A 25,497-nucleotide genomic window follows, 5' to 3' on the forward strand; every position below is an offset into this window, starting at 1 on the left:
GTTGTATCGAGATGCAATCACGTCAGGTGTTTGTGAGATATTGCTGCACCAGGTTGTATCGAGATGCAATGACGTCAGATGTTTGCGAGATATTGCTGCACCAGGTTGTATCGAGATGCAATTACGTCAGGTATTTGCGAGATACTGCTGCACCAGGTTGTATCGGGATGCAATGATGTCGGGTGTTTGCGAGATATTGCTGCGCCAGGTTGTATCGAGATGCAATGATGTCTGGTGTTTGCGAGATGTGGCTGCACCAGGTTGTATTGAGATGCAATGACGTCAGATGTTTGCGAGATATTGCTGCACCAGGTTGTATCGAGATGCAATTACGTCAGGTATTTGCGAGATACTGCTGCACCAGGTTGTATCGGGATGCAATGATGTCGGGTGTTTGCGAGATATTACTGCACCAGGTTGTATCGAGATGCAATGATGTCAGGTGTTTGCGAGATGTGGCTGCACCAGGTTGTATCGAGATGCAATGATGTCAGATGTTTGCGAGATGTGGCTGCACCAGGTTGTATCGATGTGCAATGACGTCAGGTGTTCTCGAGATGTGGCTGCACAAGCTTGTATCGAGATGCAATGACGCCAGCTGTTTGCGATATATGGCTGCTCCAGGTTGTATCGAGATGCAATGACGTCAGGTGTTTGCGAGATGTAGCTGCACCAGGCTGTATCGAGATGCAATGAAGTCAGGTGTTTGCGAGATATGGCTGCATCAGGTTGTATCGAGATGCAATGACTTAAGATGTTTGCGAGATGTGGCTGCAACAGGTTGTATCGGGATGCAATGACGTCAGGTGTTTGCGAGATATTGCTGCACCAGGTTGTATCGAGATGCAATTACGTCAGGTATTTGCGAGATACTGCTGCACCAGGTTGTATCGGGATGCAATGATGTCGGGTGTTTGCGAGATATTACTGCACCAGGTTGTATCGAGATGCAATGATGTCAGGTGTTTACGAGATGTGGCTGCACCAGGTTGTATTGAGATGCAATGATGTCGGGTGTTTTCGAAATATTGCTGCACCAGGTTGTATCAAGATGCAATGACGTCAGGTGTTTGCGAGATGTGGCTGCACCAGGTTGTATCGAGATGCAATGACGTCAGATGTTTGCGATATATGGCTGCTCCAGGTTGTATCGAGATGCAAAACGTCAGGTGTTTGCGAGATGTGGCTGCACCAGGTTGTATCGAGATGCAATCACGTCAGGTGTTTGCGATATATGGCTGCTCCAGGTTGTATCGAGATGCAATGACGTCAGGTGTTTGCGAGATGTGGCTGCACCAGGTTGTATCGAGATGCAATGACGTCAGATGTTTGCGAGATATTGCTGCACCAGGTTGTATCGAGATGCAATTACGTCAGGTATTTGCGAGATATTGCTGCACCAGGTTGTATCGGGATGCAATGATGTCGGGTGTTTGCGAGATATTGCTGCACCAGGTTGTATCGAGATGCAATGATGTCAGGTGTTTGCGAGATGTGGCTGCACCAGGTTGTATCGAGGTGCAATGATGTCGGGTGTCTGCGAGATGTGGCTGCACCAGGTTGTATCGAGGTTCAATGACGTATGGTGTTTGTGAGATGTGGCTGCACCAGGTTGTATCGAGATGCAATGATGTCGGGTGTTTGCGAGATGTGGCTGCACCAGGTTGTATCGAGTTGCAATGACGTCAGGTGTTTGTGAGATGTGGCTGCACCAGGTTGTATCGAGATGCAATGATGTCAGGTGTTTGCGAGATGTGGCTGCACCAGGTTGTATCGAGGTGCAATGACGTATGGTGTTTGTAAGATATTGCTGCACCAGGTTGTATCGAGATGCAATGATGTCAGGTGTTTGCGAGATGTGGCTGCACCAGGTTGTATCGAGGTGCAATGACGTCAGGTGTTCTCGAGATGTGGCTGCATAAGCTTGTATCGAGATGCAATGACGCCAGCTGTTTGCGATATATGGCTGCTCCAGGTTGTATCGAGATGCAATGACGTCAGGTGTTTGCGAGATGTAGCTGCACCAGGTTGTATCGAGATGCAATGAAGTCAGGTGTTAACGAGATATGGCTGCATCAGGTTGTATCGAGATGCAATGACTTAAGATGTTTGCGAGATGTGGCTGCAACAGGTTGTATCGGGATGCAATGACGTCAGGTGTTTGCGAGATATTGCTGCACCAGGTTGTATCGAGATGCAATGACGTCAGATGTTTGCGAGATGTGGCTGCTCCAAGTTGTATCGAGATGCAATGACGTCAGGTGTTTGTGAGATGTGGCTGCACCAGGTTGTATCGAGATGCAATGATGTCGGGTGTTTGAGAGATATTGCTGCACCAGGTTGTATTGAGATGCAATGACGTTTGGTGTTTGCGAGATGTGGCTGCACCAGGTTGTATCGAGTCAAAATGATGTCGGGTGTTTGCGAGATATTGGCGCACCAGGTTGTATCGAAATGCAATGACGTCAGATGTTTGCGAGATGTGGCTGCTCCAGGTTGTATCGAGTTGCAATGACGTATGGTGTTTGTGAGATGTGGCTGCACCAGGTTGTATCGAGATGCATTGATGTCAGGTGTTTGCGAGATGTGGCTGCACCAGGTTGTATCGAGATGCAATGACGTCAGGTGTTTGCAAGATATTGCTGCACCAGGTTGTATCGAGATGCAATGATGTCAGATGTTTGCGAGATGTGGCTGCACCAGGTTGTATCGAGGTGCAATGACGTCAGGTGTTCTCGAGATGTGGCTGCACAAGCTTGTATCGAGTTGCAATGACGTCAGGTGTTTGTGAGATGTGGCTGCACCAGGTTGTATCGAGATGCAATGACGCCAGCTGTTTGCGATATATGGCTGCTCCAGGTTGTATCGAGATGCAATGACGTCAGGTGTTTGCGAGATGTAGCTGCACCAGGCTGTATCGAGATGCAATGAAGTCAGGTGTTTGCGAGATATGGCTGCATCAGGTTGTATCGAGATGCAATGACTTAAGATGTTTGCGAGATGTGGCTGCAACAGGTTGTATCGGGATGCAATGACGTCAGGTGTTTGCGAGATATTGCTGCACCAGGTTGTATCGAGATGCAATGACGTCAGATGTTTGCGAGATGTGGCTGCTCCAAGTTGTATCGAGATGCAATGACGTCAGGTGTTTGTGAGATGTGGCTGCACCAGGTTGTATCGAGATGCAATGATGTCGGGTGTTTGAGAGATATTGCTGCACCAGGTTGTATCGAGATGCAATGACGTTTGGTGTTTGCGAGATGTGGCTGCACCAGGTTGTATCGAGTCACAATGATGTCGGGTGTTTGCGAGATATTGGCGCACCAGGTTGTATCGAGATGCAATGACGTCAGATGTTTGCGAGATGTGGCTGCTCCAGGTTGTATCGAGTTGCAATGACGTATGGTGTTTGTGAGATGTGGCTGCACCAGGTTGTATCGAGATGCAATGACGCCAGCTGTTTGCGATATATGGCTGCACCAGGTTGTATCGAGGTGCAATGACGTTAGGTGTTTGCGAGATGTAGCTGCACCAGGTTGTATCGAGATGCAATGACGTATGGTGTTTGCGATATATGGCTGCTCTAGGTTGTATCGAGGTGCAATGACGTATGGTGTTTTCAAGATATTGCTGCACCAGGTTGTATCGAGATGCAATGATATCAGATGTTTGCGAGATGTGGCTGCACCAGGTTGTATCGAGGTGCAATGACGTCAGGTGTTCTCGAGATGTGGCTGCACAAGCTTGTATCGAGATGCAATGACGCCAGCTGTTTGCGATATATGGCTGCTCCAGGTTGTATCGAGATGCAATGACGTCAGGTGTTTGCGAGATGTGGCTGCACCAGGTTGTATCGAGATGCAATGAAGTCAGGTGTTTGCGAGATATGGCTGCATCAGGTTGTATCGAGATGCAATGACTTAAGATGTTTGCGAGATGTGGCTGCAACAGGTTGTATCGGGATGCAATGACGTCAGGTGTTTGCGAGATATTGCTGCACCAGGTTGTATCGAGATGCAATGACGTCAGATGTTTGCGAGATGTGGCTGCTCCAAGTTGTATCGAGATGCAATGACGTCAGGTGTTTGTGAGATGTGGCTGCACCAGGTTGTATCGAGATGCAATGATGTCGGGTGTTTGAGAGATATTGCTGCACCAGGTTGTATCGAGATGCAATGACGTTTGGTGTTTGCGAGATGTGGCTGCACCAGGTTGTATCGAGTCACAATGATGTCGGGTGTTTGCGAGATATTGCCGCACCAGGTTGTATCGAGATGCAATGACGTCAGATGTTTGCGAGATGTGGCTGCTCCAGGTTGTATCGAGTTGCAATGACGTATGGTGTTTGTGAGATGTGGCTGCACCAGGTTGTATCGAGATGCAATGACGCCAGCTGTTTGCGATATATGGCTGCACCAGGTTGTATCGAGGTGCAATGACGTTAGGTGTTTGCGAGATGTAGCTGCACCAGGTTGTATCGAGATGCAATGATGTCAGAGGTTTGCGAGATGTGGCTGCACCAGGTTGTATCGAGGTGCAATGACGTCAGGTGTTCTCGAGATGTGGCTGCACAAGCTTGTATCGAGATGCAATGACGCCAGCTGTTTGCGATATATGGCTGCTCCAGGTTGTATCGAGATGCAATGACGTCAGGTGTTTGCGAGATGTGGCTGCACCAGGTTGTATCGAGATGCAATGAAGTCAGGTGTTTGTGAGATGTGGCTGCTCCAAGTTGTATCGAGATGCAATGACGTCAGGTGTTTGTGAGATGTGGCTGCACCAGGTTGTATCGAGATGCAATGATGTCGGGTGTTTGAGAGATATTGCTGCACCAGGTTGTATCGAGATGCAATGACGTTGGGTGTTTTTGAGATGTGGCTGCACCAGGTTGTATCGAGTCACAATGATATCAGGTGTTTTCGAGATATTGCCGCAGCAGGTTGTATCGAGATGCAATGACGTCAGATGTTTGCGAGATGTGGCTGCTCCAGGTTGTATCGAGGTCAATAACGTATGGTGTTTGCAAGATATTGCTGCACCAGGTTGTATCGAGATGCAATGACGTCAGGTGTTTGCGAGATATGGCTGCACCAGGTTGTATCGAGGTGCAATGACGTTTGGTGTTCGCGAGATGTGGCTGCACAAGCTTGTATCGAAATGCAATGACGTCAGATGTTTGCGAGATGTGGCTGCTCCAAGTTGTATCGAGATGCAATGATGTCGGGTGTCTGCGAGATGTGGCTGCACCAGGTTGTATCGAGATGCAATGACGTCAGGTGTTTGTGAGATGTGGCTGCACCAGGTTGTATCGAGATGCAATGACGTCAGGTGTCTACGAGATGTGGCTGCACCAGGTTGTATCGAGATGCAATGACGTCGGATGTTTGCAAGATATGGATGCACCAGGTTGTATCGAGATGCAATGACGTCGGGTGTTTGCGAGATGTGGCTGCACCAGGTTGTATCGAGATGCAATGACGTCGGATGTTTGCAAGATATGGATGCACCAGGTTGTATCGAGATGCAATGATGTCAGGTGTCTACGAGATGTGGCTGCACCAGGTTGTATCGAGATGCAATGACGTCGGATGTTTGCAAGATATGGATGCACCAGGTTGTATCGAGATGCAATGACGCCGGGTGTTTGCGAGATATTGCTGCATCAGGTTGTATCGAGATGCAATGACATCGGGTGTTTGCGAGATGTGACTGCACCAGGTTGTATCGAGGTGCAATGACGTCAGGTGTTTGCGAGATGTGGCTGCTCCAGGTTGTATCGAGATGCAATGACGTCAGATGTTCGCGAGATGTAGCGGTACATGTGGTATCGTGTCATGACACCAAGGATGGCGAGATCTCATTGCCGGTGGCGTAAGGTACATCACATTTTGTTTGTGGTGGTCAGTGCATCATATTGCCAATTGTTGTAATGTCAGTCTAAAGAGGTCTTCCTTGCAGACATAGCGAATATTGTGTTTATCGTGCACTAGCATCGCTGGTATGTATAGCACAAAAGGCGGTATTATAACAGCGAGGCGCTGTCTCTTGTAGTACTGACAGTTGTAATACGTTTTTAATTACAAGAAGAAAATTTGTCTGTCATTCAAAATCCAACAACGTAAACCATTTAACCTTGTTGATTAACAGCATGTAATAAAGAAAAAGACAGCGCGGCAAACTCCTTTCAGACAAGACGCACAAGAACCTACAACTATGCGACTCAGCACGACAAATACGGATTTAACACTACTGATAAATGCCCTCCAGTACAACAGCGCTAGTGCAGAATTTCGGAAATAATTGTAGCTCCGGCAGCGACAGATATTTCACGATCAGTCGTTAAACAAGGCGAGGGAGCCTTGAAGGCAGTCTTAACTTTCAGTTGTAGACTCTGGCAATGCTTTGGACTAATGCCCATGGGTAAAGGTTTGGACAGAGAGGGATTGGACCTCCCACACGCTGTGTGGTGTATGGGATTTCAAAGGGAAATAACGAGCCTTAGGTTAATGACATTTCGATTTATTGTTCTTTACAAGATATCTTTTGTTGGTGAACAGGACTTGACACGTGCTAAGGTCAACGATCCTTACCATTTTACCTGATTCTGTTAGATAAAAGAATCGCAAAATAAGACAAAGGTGTGTAATACTAAAATATGTCAATTACACGGAATCATGCGACATAAGCATACTATGACTTTACTGACTGTCTGTTGACAGGATTTACGTGAGATTAAGGACCTTATTGCAGCAATATTGCGATCGGGGAAACACCGACTGTACGATCGCCCGACGAGCGAACGATGTAACCACCAGTAATCAAACATCCCCATTACAAGGGTGATCGGTTTGAGTGACAGTGTAAGTCACAATATATGTGCGCAGTGGATAAAAGCCGTGTCTAAGGTAAACTATACATTTTACAGAGAGCTGCGGTATTTTTGTACATACAACAGTATAAATGTCGGATATCTTAAAACAAAAATCTTGATAAATGTCAAGAATGATTTGACATAATCAAACTGACAAAAACCGTCGTAACAATGCATTTTTTTGACAAAAGAAATTCTCGTTCAGTAAATACAGTCATGTTTATGAACAGTACTCATGAAAAGAAATGTTCTCGTAGGCGAAAACAACATAGGTTACCTATTTATCTGAATCTGACAACAATAAAAAATGGAACTATATCAAATATAGCTTACCAAGTTGAGCGCACGTCTAAGTCCTGTTCGCGTTTGTAAAAGTGGCACATGTATTATTTCAGTGCATTATAAATAGAGATTGTTGATATTGTAAAGAGATGGGCCACGTGGTTATATTTACCTTCTGTGTACGTGGGCGTGTGCAAATCAAGGAACATGCTCCCTCAACAGATATCTTGGAAGAATTTTAGTATGACAGTTTTCATATATATTGAAAACGTAATATTGCATTCATTTGTAATCCAATCTAAAGAAATTCTTATCATTATTGTTAGTAGTAGTAGTAGTAGTAGTAGTAGTAGTAGTAGTAGTAGTAGTAGTAGTAGTAGTATGTGTAGTTTCAAAAATCGGAGTACTGTATCCAATTTGCATATAGAACAATTAGTGACGACGATGTTCAGTGAAGGATATAATGACTGTTTCACATGCCAAGTGAGACTTCAGAGGAATAACAATGTCTCAAATGTTAAATATGTGTACCGTTTCACGATTATTTGTGTCCACGGTTGATTAGCATGTCATAGAAACAACTTTGCAGATTGGCTCTCTTTGTAATTCATACAGCTCTTACACGACATGCTTTCATCTCTTGGATTTGGCTTGCTATTTTTTTAACTTTCGGTCAAAGACTATGCACAGTTTCCAGCTTATGCTACCTGTGATAATATGTAAATTTGCAACATGAGACGTGAACCATATGCTCAAAGAATATTCCTAATTCCGGTCAAACACTTTCCTCTATCGATAATTAAACCGACAATACCCGATACTAACATGCTATAGGCATTACCAAGACAACACCGGCCATACATTATGGAGAGTATATATGCTTACCTACTGACAAGTTTTTTTCACATATGTGTCAATATGACCTTATTTGTCAACGACCGCCTCCGGAGATCGGAAGGTCGTGGGTTCGATCCCCTGCAGCGTCATGCCAATAGACGTTAAAAGTTCTTCTTGTTAAAACGGGGCAAAATCCAAGACAAAGGTCGGCTCGGAGTTAGTTTACTGTGTCTGGGAGGGGTATTCATGTCAAACTGCGGCATTGTATCTGAGTGGGATATAGCTAGCACTATAAATCGGCATCAGTCCGGACTAGTGCAAGCAGCTACGCACACACACGTGCATGCTCGTCGCTATATGAGTGCAATAATCTTGAACGCGACGTTAAACCACATTTCACCTCACCTATTTGCCCAACGTTATCATACCGCACATATCATTAACGAATAAACAGAAACATGAACTGCTGCTAGAGTAATATGTTAAAAGTGTGATAAGTATTAATCGTGTGTAAATCTCTGCTTTTAGCAGATATATATTGAATATGTCGATTTTATTATTGTGTAATAAATCAAAATAGTGGTTTTGTATACTACATCTACATTAAAATCTCGCGGTAAAACGTGACTACATGCGATCTGATCGGAGGAAATTACATTCAGAAATGCATTTCGTCCCAATCAAGACATATGTCCTTTTGCGCGTATTTTCTAGGCAAATGTAATTCGACTACTGGTCTGTTCAGACCGCCTCATTTAAAAAAATCAAACTCCAAATATATTTACGAATCAATTACTCGCATCTATTTTACAGGGATGAGTCTCTCCTGTCAGAATAGAGTCACACGTGGCAAAAGGAACAATATGAATGACGTAGCGTCTGAATTCAAGGTATACATTTAAAGTCTACTTTCTATTTTCGAACTTCATGAATATACTTCATGATTAAATAACCACCAGTTACAATTAAGCCATGATATTCAGACAGTGGACCTCCTTGTGGGCTGATTTAATGACTTGTTCATGTTGAGGCAATGAACATATTCAACGGATTGTTTTCACCAATCACGATGCTGAGGAAATCAATCTGGGAACAAACCACAATCAACTTGGTGTTTCGGTTTTATAGATTACTGTGGATTACGATTCTGCAAATAGAGATAACCATTAAACCATTTTTTCAATTCCTTTGTTATAGTTCACAAACAAAGAAAAAAACAGGAAAAAAACTAATAGGTATAGATTGTTATTATATTTTTGTTCATCTACATTACAGGATACGGGGGAGTATCCTACCATGACTACAGCATCAAAATGAACGACTTACATTTAAATTCATCTTACACTATTAACATATACTGTTTTAACTTGTTTACACGACATATGGCCTGTCCATGGGATGAGAGGCCGGTCACATGGCAGCGAAAATGACGTTAATAAGCGTATGAACGACACAATTTGATGTTCATACGTTTTTCACGAGACTGTATTCTTGAAAAAACGCAAACACTGACGGAGCACTCCACATTCCACGAATACATACCCTAACCTTACCTTAATATATATTTGACACATCTTCATAATCACCATTCAGTGATCGGCCAACTGATCAGTGATGACTAACGCATTGACAGCTTCTGAAATCTCTCCCGTCAAATTTATCGTGTTGGCCATTTGGACGTCTTGTACTTGATGTAAACGAATTACGACGCTCTGTTATTGTGACTGAAATATTGTTAGACTTTGACTTTCACTTTGTGTGAGTTCATTGGTGTATGAATTTTCATAGAATGAGGGTCAAACTGTATGAACGTCGGGGCTTGTGACAAAGTGAAAGTCAGTTCATAATTATATATACTGTATATATAAAACACCGTTATCTGTTTTTATCTAAAGACTATATTTCAAATATTCTGAAAACATTATTTTCCTTGAATGTTGATATGCACTAAGCAGAGTTTGTTTGTTTTAAAACAATCAGTTCTATTCCTGCACAAGTTGTAAAACGGTAAAACGTGACGAGTCGAGAATACATTTGTTTTCATCGTGTATATTTTGATTACGTCACAGTGAAATTGAAATATATACCCTCAAAATTGTCTTCCCCTACATCGCGATCGTGATATTCCATGTACTTGAGCATCGAAATACACATCGGATCAGATAGGGTGTGATCGATTCATGTAAGGAGTGCGATCCTTTAATATCATCCATCTCATCTCTGACGATCAAGTAACGATCAGATCTTAATCCGGTTGCGGCAAGACGTTTTGAGCACATCTTAATATTTTCACATCGATGGGTAGCCTGAGGCGTCCGTCCTCCTCGCCAGGATCGTTGATCGTAAATTCGGAACACAGATTTGGACTGGTCGTTATCATTGGTTTGTCAGCAACATACCCTTGTGTGTTTCACCAAAGTAGTAAACCTATGTGACAGGTAACAGTAAAGACAACATTTTTTGGATGACTTGCTTGACAATGGTATAAGGATCTATATCGAAACGTCGCATCATACTTACTCAAAAAGGGCCAATCAAACAGTTCTATGTGACAGGTATTACTTTCGCCTTGAATTGACAAATCGTATCTGAAATATTGTTCTAAGCAACGTAAACCACTGAAGCACACAGGCTCACGCCCAGCACAATACTCCGACGTATGTGTTTAAGTAATGATAGTCATTTTAGAAAGTTTTATATTACCTGTGTTATATGATGGCGAGGGTATTCGTATGGTAAACTGTGTGTAGCAAGACTACTTTATGAAATACCTAATTATCACTGCATTCAAAAGCGGGTTTTTAGACAGTTTCTAGTCAGTGACTATAAAACTATCATGCTGTACCACACTGGCTCCAATATGAACATCATCTAATATTCATTAACGCACAGGGATTGTACGAAGCCGAAACATTTAGTTTTATCATTGATTTAAACGACGATATGGGACTTGATCTGAAGTGTGCAAAGCTTGCCGCAACAATCGACTGATGCATGATCAGGTAGTAACAAGGTGTGGCATTGCGGATTATATTTATTAATCAGAACATAGATTTATGTGTTCATGCATTCTTATTCTAGGCCATTTATTTTACATTATGTTCTCAAAACTATACAACACACACAGACACACACAACTAGACAGACATACACACACACTGGAAGAGAGAGAGACACACACGCACGCGCGCACGCACGCGCGCACGCACACACACACACACACACAACGCTGAATACGTTCTCGATCTTGTTTCGCTCTCATCATCAAGGAGAAGGAAGTTATACTGATTGTGATGACACGAATAGCGGGGTACGGCGCAAGTGGATAGTGCTTTTTATGTAGCAACAAAACTGCGCTTTTGATGTATATATGATCTATTTAATGCCCGATAGTATTTATTAATACAACAGTGTTCTTTTAGAATTGTTTTCAGTTTGTCCCTTATAGACATTATATGGAAAGGAATACATTTGATTTCCCTTTCCCGCGCACATGTGCCGACATATGCAATAAGGGTCATACAAGGAAGTACTGGGTGTTTTATATGCCGCTTGTGCACTTGATTTGGGCTCGCAAGTATATATATATATATATATATATATATATATATATATATATATATATATATATATATATATATCAATTCTGGCAATTTAGATCACATCGAACATGGAAAATCCTTTTGTTTTTAAGTGTTACTGAGCTACCGTCTATAATATGTTGACAAGTCCCAAAGTTGCCTCTCTTGCACTTAACCAAATCCACTCATTGTGAGTACTTGAATCAAAACGGGCTTTGGGTAAGAGGTTCGAACTTGGCCGTTAGCTGTTCACAATGTTAACAGAGTTCAAAGGGCTTTTCTTCTCCCGGTCAGTTCTAAAATACTTCAATTTGCCTGAATATTGTGGAATATGTTTGAATTTCGTGGATTATATGTGGATGCAAAGGTAATTGATTTATTGTCTTTGTCGTTCTTCCTTTTTACTGCTCATAATTCTTTTCCGTCGATTTATTCTGTTTGATATTCCATCTTCCATGAGTGCTATCGGATATCCTGTCATCAATAAGTAGCCCCTTTGTTTTCAAACTGAGTCTTTTGGTGTCTCTGTGATGACAGGTCGAAAATATGAGGTACTGCTTAGTGTCTGATTTCTAGAATAGGTCAGTATCCACTTTAGTGTCATTCTTGATAATTTCAGTGTCAAGAAATGCGATTTTATTAGTAGGATCCGTTTCCATAGTAAATGTTAGATTTGATATCCATGTTTAGCAGCGTCTAAAATGTATTTACGGGAAGCACTGCAGTGTCCGTTCAAGATCAGTGAGATATTTTCCGACCAACAAATCGCACTCAGAGACTTAGTAAGTTCATTGACAATATAAACCTAAAACCTTACTAGTTATTAACGATCCGACATAGATGTCATGTGTAAATTTCCTCCTAAGCTAATATAACCCAGCAATGTGTTTATAAGATTTGATATAGTTAAACTTGTATGATAATATTGACAAGGATTAGAAGCTATACAGTATTGGTTGAAAAATGATCGGGGTGGAATTCCCCAAAGATTCTCCCATAAGTTCATTCCAGAAGCACTAGGACTAGTTGTATGTAACAATATAATTTCAACAAGGGTTTAATGCATTAAGGGACTTTATGGGAACTAAAGATGCAGCCTACTTATGTGACGCTTGTACTTGGATACCTCGAGAAAATGATTCAGCGTAACATGAAGTCAGACAGGTACTTGGCAAAATATGCAGAAACATGTTGAAAAAGTTCGGAAAAAGATGTAACCATCATTGCTTCCTGCCATTTAATGGAAGTGAGCGGGAGCTTGCAACATTGCATCATATAATTGACTCTTTACATCCATCCATAAAATTCACCGAGGAAAGAAGTTCAACAGGCTTAAGTTTTCTTGATGTAACAGTCCTAGTTAGAACTTGATGGAACTTTATAGACTGACCTATATTACAAAGACACGGACACGCATCAGTTCTTAGACATTCATGTCACCTTACCTCACTATGCCTGAGAGTACGTACTATTGTTTCCAGTGATGGTATGAGGAAAGGGCGATTGAAATATTAAAACATTTTTTATAACCGAATAATTATCAAGAAAATGATAATTTCAGACAGCATTATGAAAGTGTCATGTTGTATCATAATCACTGACGACAAAAACGTTTTTACATTAGTGTCGACGTTTGATCATAACCATCAAAGTTCTATGTCTATCATACATCAAAACTAGTACCCATTTCTTCCCAAAGCAGAACAAATGGGAAAACTGTTATCCAAAAGTCAGATAGAAAACAGTCGTTTGAACAGAAAACATTTGAGACAACCGTGAACGTCCTGTAAATTCGGTGAGTTTCGAAATGTGGTGATTCACTGCCTGACACGTGAAAGTCATTGAAGGACCACCTATGTAACCAATTTATTACTTCGATCAACAAAATCGTAATTTAACAGCAAAACTAGTGTATATGTTATTATAAGCTCCGGTTGTAATGAAAATTACTTTGGAAACTTAAACTGCAATTAATCCCGAATTTGATCAGATCAGAAAATCAATAAATCAGCCTCAAATCGCATTATTCCTTTAAAAATGTGGAAACGGGAGATTTAAATTTTTCCAATGTACAAACTTATTTTTGTCACGATTACCTGTTAGAAAATAATGAAGACGGGTTCATTAAACTGTTTTCACTGAAGTTAAATTCTAGAATGTGAAGAAATCTTTGATGTTATAACGTCACACACAGAAACATGGTATCCGTTATGTATGGCCTGAAGTGGCTCGTTGGACTGAAGCGCTCGCCTATATAAGGACGAATTTCCTTTAAGTTTTATATTTATCTGTATACTGCCTGAGGGTTGATTTTTATTATCTTTAATTATATAGGTTTTGAAGTCCTTTACGGGAATCTTTTATTTAGGTCATTTAGATATTGTTTTAGATACATAATTCCCTTCACTATCAAAATCCCCGAAAGGCGATTTCCTGTAAAGGTATAATTGTAGTAAATAAACTCTGGTGACAAAGAAAAAGAATATTTTATGAGATGGAATTTTTTTTATATTTTTAACTTCGAAAGATTTATCAGAACTAAATTAGGAATATTTTCAATACAGTCATTTTAAAAGACACTTTCTACAATCGTATCAATGGACAATGTCATCTTGCTGCAATATAACAGGAGGGCCCCATCATATAGTTGACAAAAGATAAGGACGGTGAGGAGTGTTTTGCAGTCAGTGAATGCTAGTTGCAACAAAGAAGACTGATGTGGGATCCCTACAACCTTTTTAAGGAGTATGATTTGTGAGCACGGTTTTAAGATTGTAACTTGTGATAGGTGTACATAGAAAGCAACCCAATTTTAAGGAACATTAAGTTCACATACTGAAAACATTAATTATCATTGTTTTTATATGGAGTGGGCTTTTTAAACCACTTATAAAACATTCGATCTTTTTCTTATGAATTTAAAACTGGTAAACGTTTGTAAATGATAATGTTACGAGCCAATGCTTTTTATCTAGTTTCATTGTTCTGTGATGTTTGATCAACTATCTTTGTGGATGCATTTAACGTCTATTTGAAACACCCCCCCCCCCCCCCCCCCCCCAGTGATTAAACATCCCATTCCCTGACTATTGAGCATTCTAGATTCTTGAAACCCTTCTTGTTTGCTGATTATGTTCATTACGTGCTGCTTATACCGTTTCTGAATATGCCAGGTGATATTCCAATTTCAGCACGCAATTTGTCACTTTGTTGCTATTTTTCTTACCGAGAAACAAAATCTTTACGGAATCTTTGTCATGTGTCAATACTGACTTCGTAGTGAGAAAGAAGACTGACTGGATATGTGTGATACATAATAAACATCACATGTGCGAAGCCATGTTACAGATATGCCTCGCAGTAGACATCGTGCGCGAGAGGATACATAAAGGTCTTATTATCCGATCATTCCTGATTAATGACAGAGGATGTGTGTGACCAAAGATGTTAACACAATTATGCAATTAGGATATCGACGTTAAAATGTTGGTACTTTTCAGAAGACAGATATGCAAGAAATAATACGCCTAAGTAATTTATTTATAAAGGTTGCTTTTTTCGTATGATTTATAAACAGCGCTCTGTGGTTTAATGTGAAAGAAATGCATGACAAAAAGGCTTGTATCCAGCCAAAGTGATTTATTTTTGTCAAAATCGTATTTCACTTTAGATCATAAAACTTAAGTTTCACATCTCTTGAAAGTGAGGTTTGAACTTCTTGAATATTTGATGGAATACCTCAAGAATATCTCGACCATATAGGGAAATACGTTCTGTCTTTATTAATGATTTCTACAAAATTATCCTTTGGCAAATAAACATTACAGTAGAATTGTCATGACACATAACCATGTGGTTTTACAAAACGTTGAAGCTTCGGGTGTATTTGAATCGCCTTCGTAGTCTAGTGGTAGAGCGTCTGTCCGGAGAGCGGAAGGTCGTGGGTTCGATCCCCGCCACGTCATACCAAAAGACGTTAAAAGATGGTACTTGTTGTTACCCTGCCTGACTTTAAGAGGCTATGACAAGGCCTGGTCGGCTCGGAGTCAGTACACAGTGTCTGAGTGGGGTATTCATGTGAATCTGCGGTATGGAATCTCAGTGTGCTAGCACTATGAAATCGGGATTAGTTCTGACAAGTTTAAGCAGCCACACACACACAGCTGCATGCTACGTCGCTATATAAGTGCAATATTCTTGAACGCGATATTAAACCCCGTTTCACCTCACCTCAGGTGTATGTGCCTCTGTGATGAAAAGTCCAAACTAACTGGGGCCGACAATTTCAGAGATATGTGGGTGTGTTTTGTGTGTGTGTGTGTGTGTGTTGTTTTTGTGTGTGTGTGTGCGTGCGTGTGTGTGTATTTGTGTCTCTGTGTTTATTAGTGCTAGTGTGTGTGTGTGTGTGTGTGTGTGTGTGTGCTTGTGTGTGTTTGTGTGCGTGTCTGTGTGTATCTGTTAGTGCTCTTGTGTTCGTGTGTGTTTGTTAGTGCAAGTGTGTGAGTGTTTGTGTGTGCATGAGATTCTCCGTCTAATGCCAAGTTGAAGCACATGGCTCTAAAGAGAACACGAAGTATAAGCATATTCAAATTTCCTCGTAAAACCTTAATAGTATAATCTGAAGACACTTTAGTACCTACTGGAGCAATATGTTGTCAGTAGGGGGAAGAGGTAAAGAGCTTTACCAATGGACTGGTAGACCTGATAGGTACTTAATTGTGTTGCAGGCATGGTGCATTAAAGGCGTCAGTTCGGGACAGTCTGCAATGTACAACTGAACCAGGTGCTATGTAAGAATACTTCTTCCTTTGAAACCGAACATATCCATTGTCATTTCATCACAGTATCCCGTTTCTTGACGGTACCAGATGACACACAATGCTCAAGTTCCACTGTTGGTGCTTGAAATATTTCTCATTCACTTCTCTATATAACTAGCACATGTTCTATCATTTCATGAGTTTCATGTTTCTGAAACGTACTTTTACAGGTCTTTACATAAAGCTTAAAACAGATATTTGATGTCTTGATCGATTGAGATATGAGGAATGAAGTGAGATTTAGAAGGTAATCATTTGTGACTTTAACACATCATCTATGATAGCACAGGCTTAACAATGAAATAAAACAGTACAAGAGTGGAACACATACTGTCAACTAAATGTGTTTAGCTCATCGCTGACAAATAGGAAAAAATCAATGTGTTTTGGGGCATAGGGGTCACGTCCACCCACCATACCCTTGGTTAAGAAACATTTTATAAACTATATGTCTGTCTGTTGGAAGATATAATTACAATAGATGTTTAAGAGGGAGTATTTGCCTATTGGTATCAATTTGCATGGGAGCGAAATATATTTTGGTGGGGCTATCTCAGTGTCTCAACATGGGTAATTAGCAGTATGTCTGTCACTCATTTTCTCTGCGGATCGGCGCTTGTCACCGGCAGTACAATCTCAGCTTGGTTTTTACATCTCAAATTGAAATAATTGGTTGAAGAACCACTTGTTTCTAATAAATGCGCAGTGCCAGTGCATTGTGTCAGATAATAACGTAATTATCATGTTTATAATATATTTTGATGGACTTCAGGCCTCAACTAGATAGCGTTTTATTTCGAGTAATTGTTATAACTACTAGTATTTGATATAATGTATGAGTATGGCTCTTCGCTCCTTTCAGCAATATTCCAACAATATTAGGGAGGAGGCAAGAAATGACTTAAGACGTACCCATGTGAAGAATCGAGCCCGTGAAGAGTCAACGCTTCTGCCACTAAGCTACCATTCTTGGCTGTATCATATAATCATATATGTTTTAAGCCAGGGGTCTGTATTCTAGTGATTGACAAACGGTATTAGTCAACACATGTATATTCAACACATGATGTCTGTATGATAATACAACTGTGTATACAGGTTACAGGAAATACATCTACCACGGACGGTCCCTTTCCTTCATGAAAGTTAGAAACAACATATTTTAGTGTTCTCAAAAGGAATACGTGTTGCCAGAGAAAAGGTACTAATATCATATCAAGTGATTTTCAAAGCCATTATGTACCCAAAACTTCACACTTATGTTCCAGAAAGACGTCTGCGAGAAATATGCGTACGTGAGAACAATATAAAAATGCACTTTCCCCAACGTCTTTTCCCCGCTAAAACGTTGGAGAAAGTAAAACTTTTGCATCGTATGGAGAACATCAGTAACTTCCGTTTAGAAAGTTATATTGTGTTGTGTCGTGTACCAAGGCGCATCAATAGTGCATAATATGGATCTTGTCAAACTTTAATTAACGAATACGTATCGTCAGAACAATCTCGTACAAAGATGAATGGACATGCTGACTGTTGTTTAGTCTACTGCTATGATTAACGGTTATTTCTCGTGTTGTCGGCCTACCTGTCATATACAGTAACAGATGTGTATCGTGAAGTCATGCAGACAAGTGTGACATCTAATCTCTTATTCAAAGATGATGAATCAGGCGCCATGTTTTCTTTCTGCCTACGATAATTTGCTCAGAATAAACATTATTGTTACAACGCCATGTCTTGTTGCTTCTTAGAATCGAAGACGCCGTGCATTTATTGTAATCTACTATGAACACTAAGACTGCGCTATCCATCTGATCGCTTAAGACATCATCCACGGTATTCATAGTCACCTTGGTAAAGTGTAGAACCCAACAGTAGGAACGGCTGGTCATGATGTACTTACACATGATCTATATGAATTAATATCATACATATTTACTGTAACTGAATGTACCGTACATACACACCATGTGATATTTTGATGTTATGATCAGCTTGGAGGCTTATGAAATCGCATGAGACCAACTGTTCTTATAGACAGGAAACTGGATAAATCATACCATTTTATAAAGGAGCAAATGGCTGAAAGTAAATCAAGGCCGAGACAATACAATCAGTGGATTTCCGTGGAAATATGGCGCTATTGTCTGGTGAAGAGTTGGTCTTTGATAGTGTTATACACTGGGAATCATATCGATGTGTGAAGGACAAGCAACACGTGAGTTAGAAGTACATCTATGGATATTGATTCTGTGGATGTATGAACGATGTTATTATATCAACCATGCAATTACTTGAGTGACAATACTACACATGGAAGAAACTACTACCACAGAGCACTATCCTGGGAATGTTGTAAGAGTAAATCTCTTCACTTGCTTGTTTTAAACCTTATAATGTACATACTCATCAGTTTTATGCTAAACTCTACATTTTTACCAGCTGGGAGTAGTAAATATATTCATATACGTTATATTATACATTCATTATAACACAGTGTCATATTAGATAACAACATTATATTAGACAATGCTGTCTATACTTAGTTGGTTAGCCATGATGTTTATCGTTAATAAAATACACCAAACATTTCTTAATAAGATTATAAAGTATAACTATATAATCCGAAAAATAACTTTTAATTATATCATCACACATATCAGGTCAAATAGATATTACCCTTCATATGGAGTTCCAACTATGGTGACATGGATCTGAAGTAAAGGTGCATGGTGTTGATCTCTTATGATAACTTATACCATTCTTTGTATGCAATGTTGTATGCACATCTTACCTGCGAGATGAGCGCGTCTTGTTCTCTCCGTGGTGTTCAACTTCTGGCTACTCTCTTGGGGATACCACCACAAACTTTGCTAACTTCATGTTTACAGGTAGCCGGCGGCATGAACCGTCCGCATGTCCGTCCGTCAGACCAGCCGTCTTTCACAGCGGCCAATGATTATAAACCAGGATTGATGTTACTGGATTATAATAAACCTGTCTCAGCTCGGCGTTCCGGTCACTGGCTCTTCCATTCAAGTGGTGAGAAGTTGGATGTCAAGATTTCTAAAGCACCGACAATGGGCAGGACAACTACGTCACAATCTCGCCCGGTCACTGATGGTGGAGAAATTGGTTCACCCCGCCCTGAAGTATAATCTCACGTACAGAACAAAGTCATCATGTTAGCTCTATACTAACTACTTTACAACTAATTTACATTCGGAATATATTCATTGGTGACTTTATGTCCTGACCGATTTATTAACATCAACGGTTCCATGAGCGAGCTGATCTGACAACGGATGATCGGTGCTGCTTATCGCTTGGAGCAGGTTCAGCCCGCCGCCGCCCACCCACTACCAACCTCGCCACAGACAGGCTAGTACACACAAAAACGCGCATATATTGCCAATAATTGGCATCGTCTGTAAGAAGTCACGTTATTGAACGATTGCTACTTAGCGAACTTGTTGCTGCATGGGCAGTGGGTACCTCCAGTCACGTGACTTCATTCATGACGCCATATTTTATTGTCAACACTGTTTGGGAATGCAGTAACGGGGAAAGCACACACTTGATGATTGAAGTCTATCTGTTGGGATGGAAATAAACTACTCAGGCCTTAGTTCAGTTTGTCGTCAGTCTTACGGCTGTCAGTCGTGGGCGGGAGGGGACATAGCAAGCCCGCATAGCGACGCACGGGGAGTATTTGGGAGGGGCCAGTCGATCAGACAGGGAGGGGCAGAGAACGAAGCGCCAAACTGAGAGGAGAGCTCACATGTAATAACCTACCGTATTGTTGTTATAGAAAATATCACACACTTCAGTGACGACTGCCGCCTTCTAACTTTGTAATCAACTTTGTTTTCAGCGGTTGCTATGGAGTTCTTCTTTGTCCTGTGTTCGGGATGGTATTAAGACTAACGCAAGTAGGCGAGGGCGTTTTGTCGGCGTTTCAATAATGTGAAAGATGAGACTAAAGAACATGTACCACTGATCCATGTGAAGATTCAAGGCTCAATTTGTCAACACAGTGAAGTATCTTACTATTCAAATATGGCTATGTCAATTACGGTACCACTGAAAAATACATCTTCGTCAACCGCCCTATGTGCCCTTAAACGAAAGTACATATTTCGTGTTCATGACGAGCATGGATAGCATATGTATGTGTACGGTATTGCACTGATTTTGTTGGAACAGGACGCAAAAAGTAGTGAAACTATCAAATCTGAATGCATACATTAAGGCAGTCTGCCACACAGTTGTTACTCTTGGCGAAGATGTACTGTAGTTTCTAAAACCGCAATAACCATGTCAGCTCCGTGACTAGCGTGCGCATTGTAGATAGATAAAATACGACAAATCGATCTGACCAATCAATGTATCTTGTCCTTTATAAGTTGCTCGGTTATCAATGGATACACGTGCGTCAGATATAGTATTGATTACCACTGTCTTCAGAATACTAATCACCTGTCGACATAGATCTTACACATTCAACGTCAGCTTGCCAATGCATTACGTATAGAAACGGTTTACATTACCTTCAGATCTTCTCTTCATGATCACATTAATCGCAGTGTCTTTGACACTTAATCATTATTGCATATTAGTTTTTGTTTGATAGAACATTATTGATATCGCGGCAAGCATTGTTAAAGGGTGGTGAAATTACAAATGATATAAAGGTCACGATAAAGATATGATATGCGTACACAAAAGGATTTGCTAATGTATATTTGGGCTAATAGTTGATGATTTTGGATTACGTGCTCACGTTGCGTCTACTGTAAGGCAACAATTACAATTGTAAGAGGAGAGTGTATATTTTAAAGACACTGGAACAGCCTTCTGGCAAATTATTTCATATTCTTCCTCATTATTAGATGATGTCTTAATACCGAATTTTGTTCTCAGTAAACCTACTTGTTTGTAACTGACTGAAAATTCGGTCAAACATTAGAATAATCACATTAATCTGGAGTGAATGAAATATGACATTACAGCAGGGTGTTGCACTAAATTGGCTTTCTGGCAACAGTTATGCATGCAGTTATTAAATTTAAATTTATTTTTTCTGGATCGAGACACCCAAAGGGATACCAACGAACACACATAAGAGCCACTGGAAAACAAAGCAAAGTGTTGCAAATATGTTGCAAGACAAAGGTCGCGTTGCATTACCACATGCACACACAAAAAAGTGAATAATTTCATTTTCAATATTTTCGAGTTTCAGGCTTGTTTTGCGTAGAGTAATTGATTGTTTTCAAATGTGCATGTGCTATTCAATACGTTCACCAGCAGGCTAACATAGATTCATAATGTTCTCCTGTATTGTTGTTGACAACATGTACATACACCATTAAGCAGTTCATTTGGCACAGTTATCCCAAAATAATTCTTCCGTCAAATCGCCCTACAATTTACTGTGTTGATGAATTGATCTTTAGGTTTGGGGACGTTGTTAGAATTTGTAATCCGATTTCCCGTCCGAAACGGCAGCCACCTACAGGGTGGGGTAGTTTATTTACTCTGACATCTTCATGGCCTCGGTGACCAATTAGTCACAATTACCTGGCGAAATGTTCAATTATCTGCCCAATATAGCAACAACAGAACCATCGCAACGGGGTAATTGATAGTATTTGAACGGCTGTCATATGCCACCGTATGTTATAACGTGTTATCAAGCTTGCATGGTGGTCTTATGTGAAGGGTTCTGATGTTTCTGTCAAGTTTGGATCGAAATGTCATAATAGGTCTCTCACGAAGACATTGTGAGAGTTCGATTGAACACTTGGGCAACAAAAGTTTTCTGATTCTGATTTGAAAGCATAATCCGACATAGGGCTGGGGAGAACTTCGTCTTAATCTTTACCTCATAAGCTAAGGTCCCACTTAGAAAGAGTCATTGTCAAACACCCATGATCAATACGTTCATAACAAAACTCAGCCCAAAATAGACTGTTTTCAACTAGGAATGGTGGAATTCTTAAACGCCCATCCAATAAGCAGTGATTGACTCCTAGCCTAAGTTTGGTCTCTTGGACTTAATCACCCTGTCTTTGATACATAGCGGAACGTGCAGCGGGTTAATTTGCCTGTTATCACCTCCAAGCCACCCCCTTTGCATGCGGTCTCACTGACGGTGTCTGATCCATCGGTGCGTAATAAGACACACACCGAACTCTTCGGGACACGCGGCCGTCCAGCCATCGCTTTGTAGCGGGCGTTCAATTCGCGTTCGTGACGTCATCCCACCCCCGCACCGCATCAGCCAGAATCAATAGTGGAGAGAGAGGGAGAGAGTCGATATCGCGTCTGTATAAGGGATAGAGATTAAACACTCCAATAAGCTGATAAGATGGGAACAACTGGCGGTCACTGTCAGACCGACTGTCAAAGCAAGCAGACCCGTCCGGCTAAAGTCAAGGATGAGGACATCCATTTGGCACCCAATAACGAGGGTCGATGCGGGGATCAAAGGGCTCTAACCTAGAGCAATAGTCGCACATGAGAGATGAAGAGAGCATGAGGCAGAGACTGCGTCTCACATGCAGTTATAACAGGAAAAGAATAGGCATCATCCTTCAGCAAGCCTGTCCTCTACCAAACTCATTTGTCATGAAAGATTCTGTAAGGCATCATATGCAGGTATCCTTTTTCAATGGATCAAGTATTTTGTCTAATATACACCATGCCTTCGAAAGAAATAGAGACGGGAAGAGTTAAAGTCACATATTTAACCTAGTACATCGATAGATTACATATCACTTAAGAAAACAAATACCTTGGAAATTTGAAAGAAATGTCAACCTGAGAGATGAAATCCTATACCGTTGGTATGGCACTGACCATTTCATATTCTGGGGTGATGGGCTGTGATTTTATCGATGTAAATGTCTTGAAAGGAATCAGTATTTATATGTTATCAATAAAGTGAAGTTTTAACTGATCAATGTTGATGTTGATAAAGTTCATTAGTGATACATCAGTGTCCATCTGATAAACCATTTAATTAAATCAATAAGATATTAATATTGTCAAACGAGGTTAAAATGACACCAAATCAATCAGTAATGATATGGGTTATTTTTTTATACTTGATTGATTTGTGATATCATTAGAGATCAATATTGACACCTCTTCAATCATTGATGATAACGGTAATCTCTGATAATTGATTCTCTGGTGATATCACTGAAGGTCAATACTGACACCTCTTCAATAAGTGAAGCTAATAGGTACAATTCTGATAGTTGATTGACAAGTGATATCATCAGAGGTCAATACTGACACCTCTTCAATAAGTGAAGCTAATAGGTACAATTCTGATAGTTGATTGACAAGTGATATCATCAGAGGTCAATACTGACACCTCTTCAATAAGTGATGCTAATAGGTAAATTTCTTCTACTTGATTGATTGGTTACAGGCCGGCAAAGCCACATTTCGAAAATAGATAGTGATGTCAATAAGAGGTGATTGGTCAGACTTTTAAGTACAACATTTAAGTATGTTATACAAAATGGCATCTGTATCGTTGGGTCATTTGTGTTGAAAAAAATGAAAATAATATCCTAAAATGTCTGTTTGGAGGAGATGATACATTGCAAACGGTTGATGCAAGTGATGGAGAAACAAGCTACGCATGGGAATACATCGTCAATAGAAAGATACTTTGTGCACTGACCCTCAGAAATGAGCGAGGTGTCATTGTTGCCTCCTTAAAAAGTATGCTATGCGTCCCTCATCATCACTGCCACTGTTGCGTTAAATCTCAGATAAATCCAGTTTCTTATTTCTGTTTACCATTGTATTCCCTAATTTACTAAGTTTCGAACGCCTGGAACATCGGGTTTTAGAACAAACAAAATCAAATAAAACCTACAACATTCCAAATTAAAACATGATCACTTATACCGTTGTGTCTTAATAGCCACAGTTTTGTTTAGGTGAATAAGTACGTGTGTGATTTCACAACATTTGTAAGTTGGTATTGGGAAAATATTTTGTAATACTATAAATACAATGTGAAGCACGATTCTATGAAGAATCGTAATAGAAACATTTAAATAATGAAATTCACGAAATGACTAGTTTCATATTTTAACCCAATTCTTTACATTAAAGATAATCGAAACCATTCTCATTTTAATAATGTTTAAATATATTTTTTTTAAATTATTGCCTCAAGTAGAGTGAAAATAATTGTTGTTATATAACGGATATTATTTACTATAATATATATCTTAGTTTGTTCCTCACTGCACGAAATGCGGGGGTTAGACATGTATAATCACTCTGCAACACTAAATTGAGCGCTTATATATATCGATAATTTACTTCTAAAAAGAATGCTGGCATTGGAACCACACTCCTACAGTGTATGAATAGACCAGGTCAATCAGTGTATAGTGTAGCGTCTAGTCGAGTCTTTCTTGATTAAACAGCTTTGATGAACCGACCACTCCACCTACTTAAGTAAACAGCACACACGTTTTGTTATCAAATCTACTCTTCCGGAAGGATGTTGGGATAACAGCTTCCACATTAATAATTTCACAGCTAGATTTTAAGAGAAAATGACTTCTCTGCGTGCGATTAACTCAAATACGTTAACCAAATAAGTTTTTATCGGTTGAAATTCTATTTATTACATGGTCATTGATTAGTTTGTATATATCCATTCACCGTCTGTCTTGTATCCGCCACATGTTATTTTGTATTCAGAATTATACGTAATAGTCAGTACATGTGTTCGCGATTTCTATCTTCTTCCCTGTCACTGTTACATCTGATCCGTCAAGTCGCCACTTACGACAAGAAAAGGCAGCTAGGGCCTAGTTCTTACCCGCAATTTAAACAGGTTTCCAATTCAGTCGCCTCTCACGACTAGCACTTGGGTGCTTTGGACACATTCTACCTGGGGAGAGGCTAGTGGTTTCGAATTGTTACCATTTTGATTTTCATTATTAATCATTCCAACATAGAACGTGATAAAGTAGATTTCATTTAAGTTCCATATGCCACTTTCGTCTATGAGAGGCGGTTTACGTGACAAACCCTTCACATACATATATCAGTAGGGACTTCT

The 25,497-nt window shown here is 40.4% G+C and overlaps 1 protein-coding gene across 1 annotated transcript in view; it reads right to left on the bottom strand.

Moving 5' to 3' along the window:
* Positions 1 to 19,680, bottom strand: part of LOC124140114 (serine protease 23-like) — a 44,657-nt gene extending 24,977 nt beyond the window's left edge. Inside the window, exon 1 of the mRNA XM_046507498.2 lies at positions 19,186 to 19,680. The gene's annotated coding sequence lies outside the window, so the exon portion shown is untranslated. The remainder of the gene's footprint in view (positions 1 to 19,185) is intronic.
* Between the last annotated feature and the right edge of the window lie 5,817 nt (positions 19,681 to 25,497).

This window comes from Haliotis rufescens, unplaced genomic scaffold, assembly GCF_023055435.1.
Source record: "Haliotis rufescens isolate VD_foot unplaced genomic scaffold, xgHalRufe1.0.p SCAF_22, whole genome shotgun sequence".
Lineage (NCBI taxonomy): Eukaryota > Metazoa > Mollusca > Gastropoda > Lepetellida > Haliotidae > Haliotis > Haliotis rufescens.